This window comes from Natrix helvetica, assembly GCF_964273705.1.
Source record: "Natrix helvetica genome assembly, chromosome: 7".
NCBI lineage: Eukaryota > Metazoa > Chordata > Lepidosauria > Squamata > Natricidae > Natrix > Natrix helvetica.
This window is the reverse complement of record NC_138558.1, coordinates 22,377,121-22,399,515: the sequence shown is the minus strand read 5'-3', so window position 1 is coordinate 22,399,515 and position 22,395 is coordinate 22,377,121.

The window sequence follows — 22,395 nt, the reverse complement described above, 5'->3', positions numbered from 1 at the left end:
AGCTCCCGTCACTTGTCCCAGCTTTGGCCAACCTAACAGTTCGAAAGCACATAAAAAATGCAAGTAGAAAAATAGGGACCACCTTTGGTGGGAAGGTAACAGCCTTCTGTGCACCTTCGGCATTTAGTCATGCCGGCCACATGACCCCGGAGACGTCTTCGGACAGCGCTGGCTCTTCGGCTTTGAAATGGAGATAAGCACCGCCCCCTAGAGTCGGGAATGACTAGCACGCATGTGCGGGGGAACCTTTACCATTACCTTAATGAGGAGTTCCCTGTTTCATAGTTCAGCTCTCAAAGTTCTTTACCACCCTATCCACATTAAACCCCGGCTAGAAACCAACTCTTTTGAGGTACCTAGTATGGATACACAAAACACAATAAAAAAGAATGAGCATTGCTAGTATAGCCAAATATGTGTTTTTTCCTATTTCTCATATTTAAAAGGTAACTATAATTTCACTTGTCTTTATTCCACTTTAGAGAATCCGGATACGTATATAATGTCCCATGATTCCTTGGTTTGAATAGAGCATGTTTTTTCCACAGAAAAAAAAAAAAACTTTGTAGAGGCTGAGTACAACAAGAGCATTGATGGCCATTTGCTTTGAGGGCTCACAAAGGACAAGAGAGATTGATGGAGGAGGAACCCACCGAGGCAGGAACAGCTGGAGAGGAGAAAGAGCAGCGGAGGGGCCATTGTTCCCTTTTGCAGTTTTCCAGAAGCATCTTTGCTGGCCGTTTTTTAAGAGCAAGCAACCTGGACTTGAGCTCTTGTTATTGCCCTTTTTGGGTCAAAGGAAGCCTTTTGGATGGAGGGGGAGGAGAGGAATTGAAACAATTCCCCCCTCCCAACCCCACCCATGGCAATTAAAGCAAGGTTCGGTATTTGAAAGGACCAAAATTGATCGGTATTTTTCACTGTCAGCCATAAACCATTGGGAATATTTTTTTTTTTTTGACAGCTGTGAGGGAGATTATGAAAGTCTCCTTCCGTAGAATATCTCTGCCTGCGTGCCATTATTAACGACTGGGCAGAATTCCTCATCTGGGCTATTGATCTTCTAGCCTTTTTAATTTCTCTCTCTCTCTCTCTCTCTCTCTCCTTCTGGCAAGGATGTAACGCGGGATATATCCCAGATATATAGTATCTTAAGCTGGCGGAGTCGCCGGCAGAGAACCAGCCAGCGAGCACGGCCGCCACCTCCTGGACCGCCGCGTCCAAGGGCTGCTCTTTTTATTTTCCCCCTTCCCCTCCCGCCGTCTGCGCCCGTCCTCCGAAAGGCTTCATTGTCTCTCGAGTGAGCGATCCCCGCCCCGCCGCCGCGCGTTGAAAGCGGGCATGAACTAAGCATCCCCAAGCCACGCTGGGGCGACGCGTCTTTCCGGTCCAATCTCCTGCGGCGAGGAAACAAGATGGATGCGTGAATCAAAGTTCAATCAAAGGCAGCGCCGGGAGAGGCTGCGCGTCGGCTGGAGATGGGGACGAGCACGCGAAAGGAAGGGAGGGACGGGGTGGGGGGAGTAGCCTCCAACGGGGAGAGATTCGCCCGTTGGCACGTCAATAATGTACAAAAAGCTCCGATTTTTTTCCGCACTGCATCTTAGCTGACGCCATCGCTACAGGGCGCTCGTTTTGCGTCGTCGGGTTGATGGGGGGAGATTTGGTCTCTGCTCTCTGCCCTTCTCCTTTGCTGGCGGTTTGCCGTTTGGAAATTGCCAAGCGCTCGGGAAACGCGTGAGAAAGAAAACGTTAACCCTTGGTGGCGCTGGAGGGATCGCTTAAGAAGTGCGTGGCTTACACAGAAGCTCGAAAGTGTGTCGTTTTGCGCCAGGCGTGATGTTTCTCCTTAAAGGAATAAGGACATTTCGGAATTGGCACCTGCAGTATAAATTAGTGTAAGAAGTTAGCAAACCCCCTCTCCTAGAAAAATGAAATCGCCTAGGAAATATTGAAAAGGCAGAATATTATATTTTCCTGGATGTGAAAAGGGAGAAACATGTTTTAAAGACAAAGTAGCTCCCTGCAGCTTCCTGCCTCCCCATCCCCTTTGTCAATGGGCCATTAAGATGCTCAAGCCAGACAATTCTACATAATAAAGTGTTCTCCCTTTCAACTCCAGGGTGATGGGATTAAGGCATGATAGTATTAGCCCTTTACCCAACTCACCATATCTGAGAACTCAATCAAACTTGAGACTCAAAACACAGCCTAGAGAGTTGCCTCTGCATAACCCCATGGGAGTCTGACAACCAATCAGAATACATTTTTTACACAGGAACAGGAAACAGAGAGGTGGGGCCGAACAGAGGATAAAGCCGGGAACTTTTAGCATCTCTCTCTCTCTCTTCTCTTCTTCACCCAACATTGAAGCATATGATCACCTTTTCTGTTCAGGACTCAAGCCACGTTGTTCTGTCCACCATTAAACCATCTTTCCAAGCAGCCTCCATGTCTCCAGTGTCTTTTTCCCCACTTGGAGCCGAACCCAGAAGACATTTCTTCCAACACCTGGATGTGAAAAGGGACAAACATTTTTAAAGACAGAGTAGCTCTCTGCAGCTTCCTGCCTCCCCACCCCCCTTTGTCAATGAGGCATTAAGTATAAACTAATCTATATAATAAAGGAAGGATTAGCCTTCCACAAAAACTCACCCCATGGCATCTGGAAACTCCAACTTGGCCCCATGGGAGTCTGACAACCAATCAGAATACATTTCTTACATAGGAACGGGAAACGGGGGGGGGGGGGCGAACAGAGAGTATAAAGCCAGGAACTTTCAGCGTCTCTCTCTCTTCTCTTCTTCTTCACCCAACATTGAAGCATGTGATCACCTTTTCTGTTCAGGACTCAAGGCATGTGGTCCTGTCCACCATTAAACCATCTTTCCAAGCAGCCTCCATATCTCCAGTGTCTTTTTCCCCACTTGGAGACGAACCCAGAAGGACATTTCTTCCAACATTAGCATGTGCAGATTGTGGGTACTGTATATGTATGTCCTTTTCCTCCAGCATCCCACTTCTATTAAGTTTAATTAACAGAGAGAGAGAAATTGGAGTTTATTTATTCCACTGCCTAAGTTAATCAAGCAACCTTGCCTTTTTAAAGACATGCTACTGGTCTTCCTTTGCTTCAGCAATCCTTTCTCATAATGTGTGTTAAATGTTCAATGCACCCATATCAAAGTCCACACAATTAAAAAAAACACCCTAATAATAAAACATAGAAGTTTGGAAATTGTGCATAATCTGGAGAAAGAAGATAAACAAAAACACATCTTTCTTAAATATGACATTAGAAGCTATTGTGTTGCAATGAAGAGTAAAGGTAAAGGTTCCTGTGCACATGTGTGCTAGTTCTTCCTGACTCTAGGGGGCAGTGCTCATCTCAGTTTCAAAGCTCAAGAGCCAACGCTGTCCGAAGACGTCTCTGTGGTCATGTGGCCAGCATAACTAAATGCCGAAGGTGCACGGAGCGCTGTTACTTTCCCACTAAAGTAGTCACTAATTCCTACTTGCATTTTTTCCGTGCTTCCGAACTGCTAGGTTGGCAGAAGCTGGGACAAGTAATGAGAACACACTCCATTACGCAGTGCTAGGGATTTGAACTGCTGAATTGCTGACCTTCTGATCGACAAGCTCAGCGTCTTAGCCATTAAGCCACCGTGTCCCACAATGAAGAGTAGTAGTGGGTAATTCAGGAGAAAAAAGTGCATATGTAATCTGATGAGTTCAATAACGGAAAAGGTTACAGCATTCTTTCCCAGTCCTGATATATCAGTGTCACTTCTCATAATTCCCCATCCAACTTGGCCTTTGCAGTCAATTTTGGAAGTCTGTGCTTTTGGAAGATATTTATATTGGAAAAGCTAATGGAGAAAGTTAGGAAATATAAAGGTTATCAGTGATCAGTAGCATTGTTAAGTTTAAATCCCAGCTAAAGGTCAAAAAATGGTGGGTCAGTGACTCTCGGCAGTTGTGGTCTTTAGCAAGACAATTATCAGTTTCCTTCTACCTGCAACTTGTGTTCAACTGAAGATCATCAGTCATAACATCTGTACCATTCAATGTCAGACCTTTTGTTGTGCTACACTTAAGTTTGGTGGGCAAGTTGGTATAGTAAACAGCACCGTTGTAATTTGTTTAGGATCCAATGTATTAAGCCCACCCAGCTACCGGGGTTATTTCAATTAATTATGGTTTAATATGTCATGACCCCACATGTTTTGTGAATATAAAGCATATCTGTTGTTGGAGGATGATAAATAGGAAGGAGCTATCCTCACATCTTTGTGACTTTCATTGCTCTGCTTAGCTACTCCCGACACATACTGAATACTTAATCATTTTCAATACATTTGGATCCATCTATATAACACGAAAACTCTTTTATCTGTTTGTAACCTTCAATTGGGTGAAATGAGGCATCATAAGGCAACCTTTTTTTAAAAAAATCAAGGGATCTCCAATGCGCTAACTTGAATGCGAGAACGTGTCCAAAATCTGGGACCTATTACTCCCCAGGGGTTGAAATTTGGCAATGGGATGTTGTTACCTTCAATCATGTTTCCATGATCATCATTTCCAATGCTTGGTGCTAGCTTCCCACAAGGAAAATCAGTGGAGAAGCTAGCAGGAAGTCAGAATCAATCTCTCCAATTCCCAGTGGTTTTGTCTGTCAGTGGTCATTCTTTTTCTCTGTTTAGGTAAGGAACTATCTCTGAAATGATCCAATGGGTTACGGTTGTCGAGATCTCCTGTTCTAGCCTAGCACAAATCTCACATTGACAGAACTGGAGAATGATAACTTTCTCTATATATACTAGACCAGTGCTGGTGAACCTTTTTCAGCATCTAGTGCCAAAACGGGCTCGTGCGCAGGTGTGCATCGGAACCTGGAAGAGCAACGGGCGATGATGTGCCTGGAGAGATGGCTCTGCATGCCACTTCCGGCATGCATGCCATAGGTTTGCCATCGCGGTACTAGATGAATTAAGTTCTCTACATACAACCGCCTTCTGCAACTTGAAGAATTAGGTAAGGCAAACTAGGAACAAACTGCATCTTCTGTTGGTGGGGGGAAAACCTCATTTTATAGCAAACGGGCATCTCAGCTAGGATTGGGCTCCCTCTACTGCCACACTGAAACCGTATATTCATCTTCCTTTCAGAGGTATTAAAATATACATTCTGAATTCGGAGAACATGCATTCCAAATGCTTTTGTGTACTTTAATTTTGTGCCCAATTTTCTCCTGATTTTCTTCCTTGGGTGGATGGAGGATTTCCTTCCTCTCTTCCTCTGCCCTTTGCTGCCATTTGGGTCCCACCTCCGAATTTCTTGTCGCTTCGATAAAACTGTGAGGAAAAAAAGTTTTGTCTCCTAGCGGGATTCGACAGGGAGTGCTGCCCTGGGAGCAAGACACGAATCAAATGAGAAAATCACTCTCTTTTATTCAGCCCAGCGGTTGGAAAGGCTGACATGCTGTGATTAGAGCTTTGTTTAGGAGGGCTGGAGTAATGCCGCTTGTGGTCCTGTCACAGGAACAATCACCAAGATGAGGAAGTTCACAGATAGACGTTTATGTTAATACCACTGAGACATCAGTGGGTGGCAAAGAGGAAACTGAGCTTCATACCACCATTCTTTGCCCTTCAGGCTCCTCTTTTGTGAGTGTGTTTCCTATTCTCCATTTTCCTACGACAGCAGAAGTCAAAGCCGTTAGTCTCCCCATCTCTCTGCACAGAAAGTTGACCATTTGAATTTATGACAATGATTAAAGCAAGAGCTTTGCCAGAAGTATTAGTTGTAGTTTCTCCCTAGGAAAAGAGTAATATACCTTATTTTTTGGAGTATAAAACGAACCTTTTTCCCTCAAAAAAGAGACTGAAAATCTAGGTGCATCTTATACACTGAATACAGCATTTTTTTTGCCTCCAGAAACCCTGCCCCCTTCACCAAAATGGCCGTGCATTTAGGAGGCTTTCAAAGTGTTCCTGGGGGCTGGGGAGGGCAGAAATGAGCGAAAAAAATGTCATTTTTTGCTCAATTTTGCCTCCCAGTCCCCAGGAGCATTCTATAAGCCTCCTAAAAGCTAGGCATGCCATTTTGGGGGGGGGGGGAATGGGCCCATTTTCATGAAACACAGGCCATTTTCTGCTCGTTTTTGGCCCCCCTCCCACCCTCAGGTGCACTCTACAAGCCTCCTAAAGGCTATTCATGCCCTTTTTTTGAAAAAAAAAACAGGCCCATTTTCACCAAAAATGGGCCATTTTGGGGAGGTCTGCAAAGTGCAAACTTTTTTTAAAAATTTGCTCTTCAAAATCTTGGTGCATTTTAGACTCTGGTGCATCTTATACTCTGAAAAATACGATAATTTAGAACACAACTTTCCTAAAACTTGCAGCAAAACCTGACATGGATTTGTCCCACTTAAGAGTGGACCAAAGAGTGGACAGCATACTAAATTACACAGAAAGGTGGGTATATGTTCTGACCTAGGCTTCCCAAGAGCATGAATCAAACTCCTGGTCCCGACAAAAACCCCTTTTATTAATTTCCCGTGAATTCTGCTCATTCATATCCAACAAAGTCTTTCAAGGGGGGATTTACAATCACAGACCTCATCTGGCTTGGAGAGCTGACAGGCCGATATTTGCAAAACCTGGCAAGGAGTCTTGGAGAGTCACAAACCAATTAAGCAAACTAATTGTCTCCTGCAAACTCCACTCCCCTTTCACTCCTCTTTTATTTCCTCTGGAAGGTCCCCATTCATCATCCACCTGTGGCCTTACTCCCAAGTCGACCGCTGTTCTTTAGCTGTTCCCTACATTTGGCAACTGTGCATGCGCACCCTGGGAACAGGCTCCAGCTGTTCGTCTGCCTCATTGATGTCTGACTTTGAAGGCAGCTGATAACTGGCATACGGCTCTGGCCCCCTCTCTGCCTCCGACGCAGAGCCTTGCCCAGACTCCAGGACTGGCCTATGTTCCTCCCCAACCTCCTCACTGTCTGAATCTGCTGCCAGCACTGCTGGCCACTGAAGGGCCACACCAGTATGCAGCTTTGTTACACGTCAGTTTGTCTGTCTGTCTGTCTGTCTGTCTGTCTGTCTGTCTGTCTGTCTGTCTTCCTCCCTCCCTCCCTCCCTTTCTTCCTCTCCCAGGGTCAGCAGGGCAGTGATAGAAAAATGAGACATTAATCAGTTAATGAGCAAATACCAAAATAAATAGCAAAATAAATCATTTTCTGAACAAAAGTAATTGGGCAGTGATAGAAAAATGAGACATTAATCAGTTAATGAGCAAATATCAAAATAAATAGCAAAATAAATCATTTTCTGAACAAAAGTAATTGGATATTTATAGTGTTTTATTTATTTAAAATAGGCACCCTTTTGACTCAATTTTTGTAGATATAAGCATCATGGCTCTTGTTTGCACGACATGCTTAAGGGTAGTGATTTCCAACCTTTGCAACTCTGCAGGACTGGCGCTTGCCCACCACTTCCATGGCCCAGTTCTGAACAGGCCATGGCCTGGTAGTGGCCCGGGGGCTGGAGACCCTTGCTTAAGTGGATCAAGAAGAAGGTCAGTGTGTTGTATGGATGCCAAAATTCAGTCATCTCATCAGATATCCCAAAGGGATAGCATTTGTGAATGCTATTGTTGACTCTTTGGAGCTGTTCTTAATGGTACCAGAGCTATCAAACCTATTCAAATCCCAGAGAGAGAGACACACACAAAGTTTTATTTTGTAAAAAAAATTAAATAGATTCAACAGAGAAACACAATTTGACAGGTCTCTGTTCTATAAACTTCCATTGTCCTTTAAAATGTATTCTGCTCTTCATAATTAATTTTTAGTATGGTGAATAGTTTGGTGTCATCTGCAGATCTAGCCAGATCATTGCTTATCCTTAAGTCAAGATAGTTTTGAACAAATTAAAAAGCACTGATCCCAAAACAGATCCACTTGCGCCACAGGTGGTGTTCAGCAGTTTCTAAGCAGTTCTGGAGAACCGATAGCAGAAATTTTGAATAGTTTGGAGAACGAGTAAATACCACCTCTGACTGCCCCCCCCATCTATTCTCTGCCTCTGAAGTTCCAGCTGATCAGGAGGAAATGGGGATTTTGCAGTAACCTTCCCTTGGAGTGGGGAGGGATTGGAGATTTTACAGTATCCTTTCCCTGTCATGCCCACTGTTAGATACTTGCATAAACTGCTGTAGTCTCCACTCAGGTCCACCGCTAGGGCGGGAACAAGGGGTTGTTCTGATTGGACGGGAGGTCTGCCAGCTCCCTATAAAAGGGGAGCTTCACGACCCCATAGCAAGCTGGATCACTACTACTTAACTAATAAAGAGCTGTTTGTCACTATCGTCTGAAGTCTGTTCTCTCGTTGCCCGAATCTAACACCCACCAAGCCATGCCAACAGAATTGGTAGTAAAAAAATTTGAATCCCACCACTGAGTTGTGCAGAACCATTGTCTCTCCCCCCACCATCCCGAGTCCACAAAGCTGGAAAGGTTGAAGACCACGGCCCTTAAACATGTCACGCAAACAAGACCCAGGATGCTTATACTTCCAAAAATCATATATTTTTCAAAACTTTTAAAATCAAATGTACTTATCTTTTGAAGAGAACGGAAACTCTCCCAGTGAATTCCATAAAACTTTGCTAATCCCAATGGTCTTAATCTTTCTAATACACAATATAAACCAAATCTCAAAAAATGATTAAAGTATAAGGCTCAATTGAACTTAACGTCTGCAAAGATTAAAAGGCCTTGGGAGTGTGTTCTTGATGTAATCCCAACTCCCAGCTGCTCCATTCATAAGCTAATTACAAAAACAGTAGTTTCTGCAGTCTACTAACAAGGAGTGGCTGTCCAGAGGTACATGGATGATCTCAACTATCCATTGTTTCAAAGAGATTACAGCAGCTCAGATACCACATCCAGTGGCGATTCTCCTCGCAAAACCTGTCTTACTCTCCAGGGAAAGCCAGCAAGAGGTCAGCTTGCCACGACACTCACAGAAAGTCAGATTTATATTATTTAAATTGGTCACACAGTCAGATGTTTAGATTAGAGTTGGCATTTTTGTCCAACTCCTGAGTTCTTCCCAAGGAGCTGGGGTAGGCAAAAATTGTTTAATAAAATTAATTATCGCCAAAGGTTTCCAGATATCCTCACGAGCTATATGAACTTCATTTTATCAATGTCAAAAGGTGAAATCATAAACGTGGTCAGCAGTGGTTTACAATAGTTGAGCCTTCCTAACAGTAATAGTGAGGACACAGGGCTGGGCTTCACAAAGGCCATCAATGGGTTCTCTGCCCAGTTGCTGTGGTGTGTGGCAATGGTGGGTGTGGCCTAGTTGGCCTCCTGCACTGGGGGGCATTTTTGCCTTCCCCAGGCTCCGGAGGCTTTCCTCAAGTTTCTGGGAGGGCAAAAAATGCTTCTCCCAGCTGGAAATGGGCCAGTTTCCAGCCTTCCAGAACTTCCTGGTGGCCTGTTTTTCCCCCTCCCCAAGCCACTGTGCTGGTCCTGCACACCTCGCATTCAAAATGGGCCACATGGAGATTCCTGGGAGGGAAGGCCGGGGTGGGCAGGGCCAGCCTGGTGTGGGATTTGGAGGTTCTCCGAACTGGCCTTAACATTAGTTACAGGTTCTCACGAACCAGGGCGAACCTGTAGCAACCCACCCCTGTGAGGACTCTTGCTTCAGTGGCTCTGCAAACAGGACTATGAAAAATGTTAGAATACATCTAGCCAATGTTTCACGTAGTTCAAATCAGGTTTTGCAGATCCTGCCAGTCTTGTATATCAATGTTGAACATTCAGTATATATTGTGTCTCAGGTGTCAATCAACACAGTTCTGGATTCTCATTGGTTAAAACGCATGGAGCGTACTGGCAGGAGAAGTGCGTGTTCTAATTGGTTGCCAGTTTGACAGCTGCCATATAAAAAGCTGTCAAACCGGAGTTGTTCCGTTCTGTTGCTTCTGCTGTCAATAAACTCTTCTGCTTAACTTGCCTCTCGCCTCAACTCGTGATTCCTTGTTCAGGAATACACAAAAGTATAGAAAATGCAAAGCTAATTATTGCATGGGGGTGGCAGCCATCTTCAATGACCACTCTGGAGCTGGGCATCCGGATCAAGTTTGGAGCAGGAGTGGTGATTGGACGGAGTGTTGGGACTGGGAGAAAGGGTTGTCAACCCAAGGGTAAAGAAAACTTTAAAAAGGAAAATGCTATCCCAAAAAAGAACAATGCAAAAATAAAGAGAGAAACAGTGGGAAGCTAAAATGAGAAATCCTAGAGAGGGTTACTCAAATAATTCATAGAAGAATGATAGGGAAAATCCAGAAGAAAAGATATAATACATATAAAAGGGGAAAAAAAGAGGGGTAAAGGAATTCAAGATTAAGGGATAGAAGGACAAATAGAAAACTGATGAAAAATGGAACATCAAAGAGAGCAAGAGATGAGTTAGTTAAGAGAAAATGGCTAGGAAAGGATGAAGGGAAAGAAGAGATGTAAAATGAAATATCTTAATATTGCTAATGATATATAGTTAAATAAGATAACATTGTTAATTGTGGATAACCAATTAAGTAAAATGCTCGTTATATTAAAATTGATTTGATGATATATGCTACGTATAGAAATTAGAATAACAAATGGAAAATGAAATGATAAATTTGGTATATTTTTCTGAAAGGGCGAAAAATTGACATTGTCTACATGTTAAGAAAAATTTAGATTCAGGTGAAAATATGGGAAGAAAATAATGGCGCTGAAATTGGAATGGTAATGTGATGCAAAACAAATTATGTGTAAGAGAGAAAGTAAAAGAGGGGGAAACCTGGACCACACTTTCTTTGTAAAAAGAATTTAAAAATTTGTAATGAAAAAAAAATGGGGACAAAAGGATACAAGTGATACAGAGAAAAAGAAGGTTGATTAAATGGTTAGCTGACATCTAACTAGAATTCTACAATACCCTAACCAGATCAGGTAATGGATTAGAGGTTGCATTCACACATGTTGGTAAGTTCAGTTTTAACACAGGTGTGGGTTTTTTTGTACCATATTGAATCTAGACCCTTTAATTAGTTATAGTTCCATGTCCTGGGTGCACTCAAAAACTGGGTTAACTTTACTTAGAATTGAGCGTGTTACTAAGTTGAGCATGTTGTATGATTCCAACCGTACAGGAATATAAAGCTATTTTCTTTATGCTTTTTCTGTTTTCCACTAGAGGATGCTGCCTCACTATAAATGAACAACTCTGTAATTTCATCTTCATTCTGATCAATTATAGGCTGAGAACAATAAGGAAGTAGAAAAATGGAACACTGCCTGCAATGATTTTATGGGAAATTAAATTGTGCTATCAGTAATTTGTCCCATTGATTTCCAAGTGCATGTTTAAGTCTGGATCTAAAGCAATGAATATAAATTGAAAATAATTAAGGGGAAAGGAACTACAGGGAAGGAAAGTAAATATGTTACATATTTACTAAATAACCATAATTTGGGTGGGGGGGGACACCTTTATTTCTGTTTTATTGATTTTTCAACTAGGCTTATAACCCACAAATATACAAATTTTCCCCTATCTGAGTTTAGGCATAATGTGTCTCTGTCGGGAGAAACTATGGGTTTTTTTGAATGAATGACTGTTCCTGCACAGAATACCAAAATGTTTGGTATTTTCTTTCTTGGTTGTTATGCTTATTCTTGAGTCCTTTGACTATGCTAAACTTTTCATTCATTCGAGTGCAATGTTTATATAAACCATTTAAATTAAATTTACCTTTTTTTTTAAATAAAAGAGCATGCTAATGCCCTGGTGCCAGTGTTCCTCAACTGTTCTATTGTCCGGATATGTTATGACTTGTAATTGAATTCATCTGGGAGATATCAGACTGGAAAAGAATATATCAGTCCTATGAAAAAATACCAGGTTAGCAAATGCAAATTTCGAGTTGCCCTAAGAAAAGCACAGATGAATGCACTTTAAACAGGCTAGAGCAAGGAACGAAGAGCAGTATGGATTCTATGGAACAAGAAAATCTAGGCTTGGGAGAAATATCCATCTGGGTTCAATTCCAAGTGGGGGAAAAGACACTGGAAACATGGTGGCTGTTTGGAAAGGTGGTTTAATGATGAACAGGATCACATGGTTTGAGGTCCTGTGCAAAAAAGGGAAGAGATGCTGAGAGTGCCTGTGTTTTATGCCCTCTCTGGGCTTTTGAATTTGAGCTTATATTCTGATTGGTTATCAGACTCTCATGGGGCCATGCAGGGGCAACTCGGTAGGCTGTCCTGGGTCCCAGGCTTGGTTGACTCTTGCTGGGTGATGATGTAATGAAAGGGCTTTAGGGAATTCCTATTATGGCTCTGCCTGAAGGAGGTAGATCTGGCTTAAGCCTTAATGGCCCATTGAGAAAGGTGGGGGGGGGGGGGCTGAGTTTCTGCCTCCCTTTTAGGGCAAATATTCTGCCCTTTTAATATTTCCTAAAATATTTCATTTTTCTAGGAGAAGGGTGGGTGCTAACTTCCTACAATAGAAAATACAAGTCTTTGCAAAATTGATCAACTGAAACTTTGGACTATAACACCGGAACTGCTTATGATATCGTATCTAGGCTCACTATTGGAATTAATTTCTAAATATTTTGAAATGATTGATTAAAGCTAAAAGTATATACTAATTTACTTAGGAGTAACCCTATTGAGCTTCATGGAAATTAGATCTAAGGCATGTTAAAGATTGTACAATAAGATATTCAAAACAGCTGAGATCATAGTAACTGGGGAAAACTTAAGGAACGACAGTTAACATTTCAACAATCTGATGGAATATTATATGTTTCCATTAAGAAAATGTTATTACAAATGTATAACCTAGAAAAAAATATTGTCTGGGATAAATTCATTATTTTGGTAGGAAGAAATAGAATACCATATTTTTCGGAGTATGACGCACCTTTTCCCCTCTTAAAAGTGGATGAAAATTTTGGTGTGCCTTATACATTGAATGTAGCCTCATCCACCCACCATCCCCCACCCTTTGGCCTCTGCCTCCCAGGAATTTACCTTCTTGCAGCAAATGGGGAAAATGGGGCTTGTGAAGGCGGTAATACGCTATAGCAATCCCTGCAGCCTGAAACAGCTGATGATCGGGAAGCGCTTAAACTGAAAGTGAAACTTGCTGTTTGCTCCAGAAGGCAAATTGCTGGGAGGCAGAAGCAGATTTTTTTTAAAAAAAAAAATTTAAACATAAAAAAATCTCATCCATTACATACAGCATGTGGTTTGGTTAAAAGCTTTTGTGCATCCATATTTTCAATTACATATACAGTCACAAATTTGCCATCTGATATGACTAGGGTTAGGGTTAGGGTTAATATTTCTTTCCTTTCAGCAAACCTAATTCCCTTGCATTCTTAATTATCTATTTAATAACAATAAACCTTTATGTAATCACTTATCTCATTCTGATTATTATTACAGTATAAAAGAATTTACCAACTATTTATGTTTATACATCACTACTATCAATTATGCATAGTCCCACTAATCATCCATCAAGTATGCTTATGTCCATTGTTGTCCTTGTACATCATACATTCAAACAAAAATATTGTTCCTTCATTTTTAAACAAAGTATTCAAAATGCTCACTTCATAAATATACCAATCTTTCATTACTTCCTTATTAAACTATTTATCAACAATAAGATATCTTTATAATATACATCACTACCTATGGTTATGCATAATATTACCAATCGTCTATTAAATGTACACAGATTCATTATTATCCTTATCCTTCATTTTAAAACAAAATATTCTAAATTATTCAATTCATATGTATGTCAGTCTTTCATTATATCGTTATTAATCTATTTAACAACATAATTGTATTATCACTTGCAAATTTTTTGTGTGTGTGCTAATCAGGCTGTTTGCTGTTTGCTGTAAGAAGGTAAATCAATAACTATAAATGCCTATAGAATATTCAAATTATTAGATTTATTTTTAAAGACTGCTTTATTCTAGACATCTTAACAAAATGAAGAAGCTTTTTAAAATAAATGCTTGATCTGAAGAGGCCCAGTGCCATTGTATCTTCTTTTAAATAGCAGATAATAACTATACTTCTGGAAAGCACATCAATTTTAACAGCATCTGTATATGTATAGTCTGAAATGTAACACTACAAACAGTGTATATTGTCTGTACTATTTGCTGTTTGTTGCAAGGAAGCAAATTGCTGGGAGGCAGAAGCAGATTTGTTTCCCTTGTTTTCCTCTCCAAAAGCTGGGTGCGTCTTATACTTCAGAGCTTCTTATACTCCGAAAAATACAGTACATCCCTGAAAATGTATATGAAGCTTCAGTGATTTTTCAAATTATCTTCCCCAAATGTTGTTGAGAAGATGGTCCACTAACTTCTTGCAAGAAAATTTATGGAAATTTCTTGTATACAGATTTGGGTATATTAGGTAATACATCACCTTTTCATATTCTAGCCAAAAACTGTCATAACCTCACTTTCAATCATGTATCCGGAGCTTGAAAAGCAAAACACAGGATCTGCCCTATTGTAGCACTGATAAATTATCATTCAGATGACATTTCCAGTAATGTCCACATGATGTCAGCAATGCTCAGATCATCCACAAGTATGTATACAACTTGATATTCCTTGTACCTGGGGCGAAAAGGACTTGACATAAAGTCTGTCCTTAGATTGATGAATGTCATTTAATGGCGTAAAAATATAACTTTTTAATATAATTTAATCATCATTTCAGGTACAAATGAAAATCTGAAATTGGGACATTATAATATTAGAAGGTGAATGACTCTACACTGACACACACACCCTCCCAAATGAAGCCAGGAGCTGTTATGCTTCAAAGAATTGACCCAAATCAGAAATGTCACAAAATTGTTATCCCTTCATTAAAGTTAGGGATTCTGACCGACTTGTCAATTATACCAACAATGGCTATTAAAGACCCTTCACCACATCTAGATATCTGGATAACTCAGGAGGGAAGGTACTAGTGGCACTTGTGGATTTTTGAGAAGATAGAAGTGGTAATTTTCCTGAATATAGCAGGTCTCTGTAAAGCTCTTCTGTTCTGTCTCAAGATGTTGCTTTCGTCTGGACCAACGCAGTGATACAATTCAAGGCAGTATCTCAATTTGGAAAATTAAGTCATTTAGTCCCCTGCTTGGAGCACTGCAGTTTGATATAGCTAGCTGCTTCAAGTCAATAAAAATAAATAAATCCAAGAAGCCAAGTTTCGTGTCTGGATTGAAAAGGAAGAAAAATTCTGATTTGGTATCCATAAAGCAGAGCTGCAATTCAATTAGATGCTTTGCTTCCAAAGGTTGCTTCATCTACAGACATTCTTTTTATTGAATCAAAAAGTCCAAATAATGCTCCAAACAGCCATATAAAACTGTTGCCAACTGTCCTCAAAACTATCATTTTCCTGAGCACAAATGTGTCAAATCCTTCTGTGCCACGTCTTCTAGTGCACCATATGCATCCTATCACTACCAAATTATCTTTGTTCAGTAAGAGAGTCATTCATTTTGCCAAGCAGTGAAAATGAGGCAGATTGTAAACAAAGAAGGTCTACCTCTATAAACAACGTCCCAAAATCTAACTAAGGATTTGTTTTTTCAGACTTTAATGTCAACATAGCTTAAGCCTAACCCAATAGAATGTCTCCATTCATTTTGCCAAGTGATGACAATTAAGTGAAATCTAAGGGGAGGAGTATAAACTGTCAGAGTTTGTTGCAGAAAATCACTTCCAGAAAGCACACACAGATAACTGATTCAGCTGGATTCATTAAGTTGTTTATATACATATTAGCAAATTACCGTCCTGTCTCCAACCTTCCTTTCTTAGCGAAGGTTGTTGAGAGTGTGGTGGCTCAGCAGTTTCCGCGCCACCTGGAAGAAGCTGATTATCTAGACCCGCGCCAGTCCGGCTTCCGACCCGGTCACAGCACGGAGACAGCCTTGGTCGCGTTGGTGGATGATCTCTGGAGGGCAAAGGATGGGGGTTGTTCCTCCATCCTTGTCCTATTAGACCTCTCGGCGGCCTTCGATACCATCGACCATGGTATCCTATTGCACCTCTGGAGGGGTTAGGGGTCGGGGGCTCCGTATTACGATGGTTCCGCTCCTACCTCTCTGGCCGGACGCAATGTGTGTTGGCAGGAGAGGAGAGGTCGACCGCGAGGCCCCTTATCTGTGGGGTCCCACAGGGGTCGATCCTCTCGCCTCTCCTGTTCAACATATATATGAAGCCGCTGGGCGAGATCATCCGTGGTTTTGGGGTGGGATACCATCTGTACGCTGATGACACTCAGCTGTACATTTCCACCCCAAACCACCCCAACGAGGCTGTTGAAGTGATGTCCCGGTGTCTGGAAGCCGTACGGGTCTGGATGGATGACAACAGGCTCAGGCTCAACCCCTCCAAGACAGAGTGGCTGTGGCTTCCGGCTTCCCGGTTCAACCAGCATATGCCATCGCTGACCATCGGAGATGATCAATTAGCCCCGGTGGAAGGGGCACGCAATTTGGGCGTCCTCCTTGATGCCCGGCTGTCTATGGAAGATCATGTGGCAGCCGTGGCGAGGGGGGCGTTCCACCAGGTTCGCCTGGTGCGCCAATTGCGGCCCCTTTTGGACCGGGAGGCCTTGCGTACAGTCACTCACGCGCTGGTGACGTCTCGCCTGGACTACTGTAATGCTCTCTACATGGGGCTCCCCTTGAGGTGCACCCGGAGACTGCAGTTGGTCCAGAATGCAGCCGCGTGGGTAATTATGGGGAGATCGAGGTTCTCCCATATAACACCTATCCTGCGCGAGCTGCACTGGCTTCCTGTGGCCTACCGGGTGCGCTTCAAGGTGCTGGTTATCACCTTCAAAGCGCTCCATGGCACAGGGCCTAGTTACCTGCGGGATCGCGTCCTGCCCCATACATCCCTGCGACCCGTCCACTCACACAGAGAGGGACTACTCCGGGTGCCGTCCTCCAGAGAGTGCCAGAGGGCAGCGCCCAGAAGTAGGGCCTTCTCTGTAGTGGGCCCCACCCTTTGGAATGACCTCCCCCCAGACATCAGGACTACAACCGACCTTCGCTCCTTCCGTATGAAGCTGAAAACCTACCTGTTTCGACTAGCTGACCTGGCATAATTCTACAACCTCTCCAGCCCAGGGCATTTTTAATTGGTAATTTTAGTTTTTAAGGGTTAATTTCACTGGGGTTTTAACTTTTTTAGGTATTGTAACTTATTTATTTATTCTTACCTCCTCTGTACGCTATATAATACTTTTGTACGTCGCCCCGAGTCCCTGTGGGGAGAGGGGGCGACTAATAAGTTCAAGTAATAAATAAATAAATAAAATATTAACACATGAAGATAAATGTACAATACCAATATAGCAGGGGTGGCGAACAAGTTCGACAAAAAGAGCCAAAATTTTAAACTGTGAGAGTCAGAGAGCCACACCACGCAGTGACCTGCCAAAACAGACCCGGAAGCAATGTTCCCTCTAATTTTTTTTCGATGTTTGCTTAGCAACCAAAATGTTGGCTCAGAAACTCTGGCATTTGAAGCATGCAACTCTTAAAGCTGTCAAGTTACAAGACCCTTGCACCCCTAACCCTTTAGGGGAAAAAAACCCCAGGGGTCTTCAAACCTGACAGCTTTAACACTTGTGGACTTCAACTCCCAGAATTCCTCCTCCAGTCATGTTGCAGCGACGTCATCTGCGTGGATCTGCTCCATCTTTCCTTTCTTCATTGTGGGCTGAAGATGCCGACGAGTACGAGTTGCCACCAGAATAACTGCTGCTACCTCCTCCTCCTCCTCCTCCAACAGAATCACCAGATTTGCTCCTGAGCTCAGCGCTGGGTTACCTCTGCCCCCTCCCCCTCCTCCGTGCTTTTGAGGAGCCATGAGGCTTTTTTTCCCCTGCTCCCCCCCCCCCGCCTTCCTACTGGCTCCTGCAGCCTCATGGCTCCTCAAAAGCACGGCGGAGGAGGAGGAGGGGGCAGGGGTAACCCAGCGCTGACTGAGCTCAGCTGCTCCGAGTGGAGGGGAGGCGCTGCTGCCATGCGCGGAGATGCCGGCTGGAGCTTTGGCAGCTTCATCTCAGCCGCAGCGCCGGGCGGCAAATCCGGCAGTGCTGCCTGTTAGAGGAGGATGAGGAGGAGGTGGCAGCAGTTCTTCCGGTGGCGGTGGGGGCTTTGGGGCTTCACAACTAGCCTCAGTCGCCCCGTGCTCCTCAAAGCAAGTCTGGGGAAGTCCTTTGCAGGCGGCCCGTTCTAGCTGCCTGCAAAGGACCTCCCCAGCTTCCGAAAAGGAGCGCGCGATCCGAGCCACAGTATACTAAATAATGATAAGAGGCAAAGAGCCTGATTTATTTTGGCCGGGAGCCACATGCGGCTCGCGAGCCGTGTGTTCACCACCCCTGCAATATAGGTTTTCTCCAGCATAGAAGTAGTTACAAGCAGACACCGGCAACAGTACAGCAGAGAGGAGTTTTCAGTTCAGAGCAGAAAGAGTCAGTTTCAGTTTCAATTCTCAGCACACACTCAGATTTGTTTAAGGTCCCATTGGCTCATTTAGTTGCCTATTCATTGGCTGACCTTGTTACCATGTCTCTCCCAGTCATGAATATTCTAACATAAACAGTCTCTGCAAATCTAACAGGTTGAAGGTTTTTTCCCCCAATTGTACACTAGATTAACCCTATCCCTAGGTGGATTTGCATCAAAATAGGATTTTATACTCATTTTTCCCAAACAAGCAGCATGTAAAAGTAGGGATAGAAATCCACCTAAGATTTAGACTAAGTGTACCTTGATAACTGAGAGAAAAGGAAACTACTGTTAGAACCAGAGGGCCTTTTTATGAATAGTAGACATGCAAGTTTTAATAATCTACTGTACTTTATTTTTGTTGTTTGGCAAAATAAATGGAGAAGTTCAATTGGATTGAAAATACACCTAGCATTAGGTAATTAGGTGTCCCTCGCACATATGTGCTAGTAGTTCCTGACTCTAGGGGGTGATGCTCATCTCTGTTTCAAAGCCGAAGAGCCAGTGCTGTCCGAAGTTGTCTCTGTGGTCATGTGACCGGCATGACCAAATGCCAAAGACACACAGAATGCTGTTACCTTCCCACCAAAGTGGTCCCTATTTTTCTACTTGTATTTTTACGTGCTTTCGAACTGCTAGGTTGGCAGAAGCTGGGACAAGTAATGGGAGCTCACTCTGTTACATGGCGCTAGGGATTTGAACCGTCAAACTGCCAATATTTCTGATTGACAAACTCATTGTCTTAGCCACTGAGCCACAACATCCCTTGACACCTAGCATCACAGTTATCTTATTTTGAAATCAGTAGAAGAAACCAGAATTTCACAGATTGGGAGATCCTTTATATAGATAGTGCAGTTTCAATGTAGCAAAGATCCTTTTCTCTGGTGATTTAAAAAAACCTTAGCTAAGTATCCTATCTACCACATAAATAACAGAAATTATCTTCCCCTGGTTTAATCTTAATCCCCATTAGACTGGAAAGTGGTTGTCTTTCATTGTATATCTCCTTTTTTCAGTCTCTCCTTTTTTTTCCTTCCCTTTTCCAATCTCTCCATGTCCCCTTCTAGATTCCTCACCTCTTCTGGATGTAAGATCATCTTCAAATAGGGTCATGCCTACCTACATCTGGATGATGCTATGGTATCCAAAATCAAACTTCACAAGGCAGGACCTCTTGGAGTTGTTCCAAAACAATTTCATTCACAATTTCCTCCAGCTTTTGCCCAATGTTTTCTGAGTCCTTCCTGTTCCTGGTCTTAATATTCCCAGAATCTTTGCCTGTAAATGTATTTTGTAATTTTATAATGGTAGCAAAATCAATAATCTCCTTCACTTTCTTGCAATCCATCACTACTTGAGCAGAATACCTATAAAGTGTTTCCTGTCAAACAATAGGCCAACCTAGCCACCCAATCTTCTCTTGCCCATTAGGACACTCCAGATGTTCAAACAGTGATAACATAGGGATCACACCTCCTCCTACAGTAGGAGTGGAGCTAGCCAAAACTGGAAACTCTTGTCCAATGGCTTCTGCATTCTTAAGAAGGGAAATTAGCATTGTAATTTCCATCCTTTGATTTCTCTCTCTCTCTCTCTTTCTCTCTCTCTCTTTCTCTCTCTCTCTCTCTCCCTCTCTCTCTCTCTCTCCCTAGGCAGTCTCCATTTTTGGCCTCTTGCTATTTCTTTTCTTTTTCTCTTCTTAAGAGATAATACAGGCTTGTTTTGTAAAACACATACATTATTGTTGTCCTTTAAAATAAACAATCCACATTCTCATGAAGAACTGGTCCATTAAACTAATTAACGTTAATTTAGTCCACCAAGGTACTACTATACATGGAAACAAATGGCAAAGGCCAACAGATTTTACATGGCTTCAATCTGTTCTTGGGTGGTTTCAGAATAAAAAACCTAATCCCGCTTAGCTTCTTCTCTGGTAACACAATACTACTAACCAGAGCATACAAAACATTTGCTAGACCAATTCTCGAATAAAGCTCATCTGTCTGGAGCCTGCACTGCTTATTGGACATTAATACAATTGAGTGAATCTGGAGATATTTCACGAGAAGAGTCCTCCACTCCACTCCTCGCAACAGAATACCTTATGCCACCAGACTTGAAATTTTGGGCTTAGACAATTTAGAAGTACGCCACCTTCGGTCTGATCTAAGCGTAGTACATAAAATTATCTACGACAATGTTCTACCTGTCAATGCATACTTCAGGTTCAATCACAACAATACACAAGCACACTATAGATACAAATTTAAAGTAAACCGTAACAAACTCGATTGCAGAAAATACGACTTCCGCAACAGAGTGGTCAATGCCTGGAATGCGTTACCTGACTCTGTGGTTTCTTCCCCAAACCCCCAAAACTTTAACCCTAGACTGTCTACTGTTGACCCCACCCCATTCCTAAGAGGTCTATAAGGGGCTTTCATAAGCACACCAACATGCCTACTGTCCCTGTCCTAACAGCGCCGTTTATTCATATCCATTTCATGTACTCATAATCTTGCATTTACTTATATCTATTATCCTATACACACTTGACAAAGCAAATAAATAAAAATAAATAAATAAAATAAAATGTTGGTACTTAAGGGGCTGTCATCAGGAAGAGGTCTATTTATTCTCCAAAACACTTGAGGGCTGGACAAAAAGCAGTGGGTGGAAACTGGTTAAAGAGAGATCCAGTCTGAAACTAGTGAGAAATTTCCTGACAGTAAGAAAAAATAATGAATGAATTTGCACCCCAAAGTTGTGGATGCTCCATGGATGAAAGTCTTCAAGAAAAGATTGGACAGATATTTGTTTGAGATGCAATAAAGTATCCCGCCTTGAATAGGGGGTTGGACTTGAAGACCTCCAACGTTCCTTCCAGCCCTATGATTCTGTAATTCTAATTTTACTTTTTTTCAAAGGTAATTAGAAAAGGTACTTTCATCCTCTTATTTTTTTAAATTGCTATCCCATTTGTCCATTTGAAACTTTCTTAGATCGTGATCTTGTTAAGCTTTGAACTTAAAATCCTTTAAAATAACTCTTTTTCTCTCTTCTTAATTTCAAAAAGAAGACATTTACTGAGAGTCTAATTTTTACTGGCATTTGGAATATCTTTATAAAGCAATTAAATTGTAAAGCAATTAAGGAGGTGAGGATTTTGCCAGTCAAATATTGGTGAAGGCTACACAGCAATTTACCACAAGTTTTAATCAACTCCCAACCACTCAAACCTTCACCACAAGAAACTAAATTCCTGGAGTTTCCTTGGAAGGAGCAGCTCTTCTAGAGCACAAGTGCATGATTCCCAGATCTCTCCTTCCTCCAGATAAATTTATGCCAATCAGAATGATGACATGGTTGGCGATTCCAATGCTATGCTATCCCTGAATGCAAAGCTGCCATGAAGAGATCTAGCCAGCCATCTTTTCTACCACATCTTCATGCCACCCCTTTCCTTGTCTGCAGACAATGAGTTACACAGAGATAGGCCACTTTAGCTGTAAGAGTATTAGAGTAATATTTTTTCCTTATTCTGCTCATCTCCATTTCTAAGCCAAGGAGCCAGCGCTGTCCAAAGATGTCTTTGTGGTCATGTGGCCAGCATGACTAAACGCCGAAGGCACATGAAACACTGTTACCTTCCCACCAAAGGTGGTTCCGATTTTTCTACATGCATTTTTACATGCTTTCGAACTGCTAGGTTGGCAGAAGCTGGGACAAGT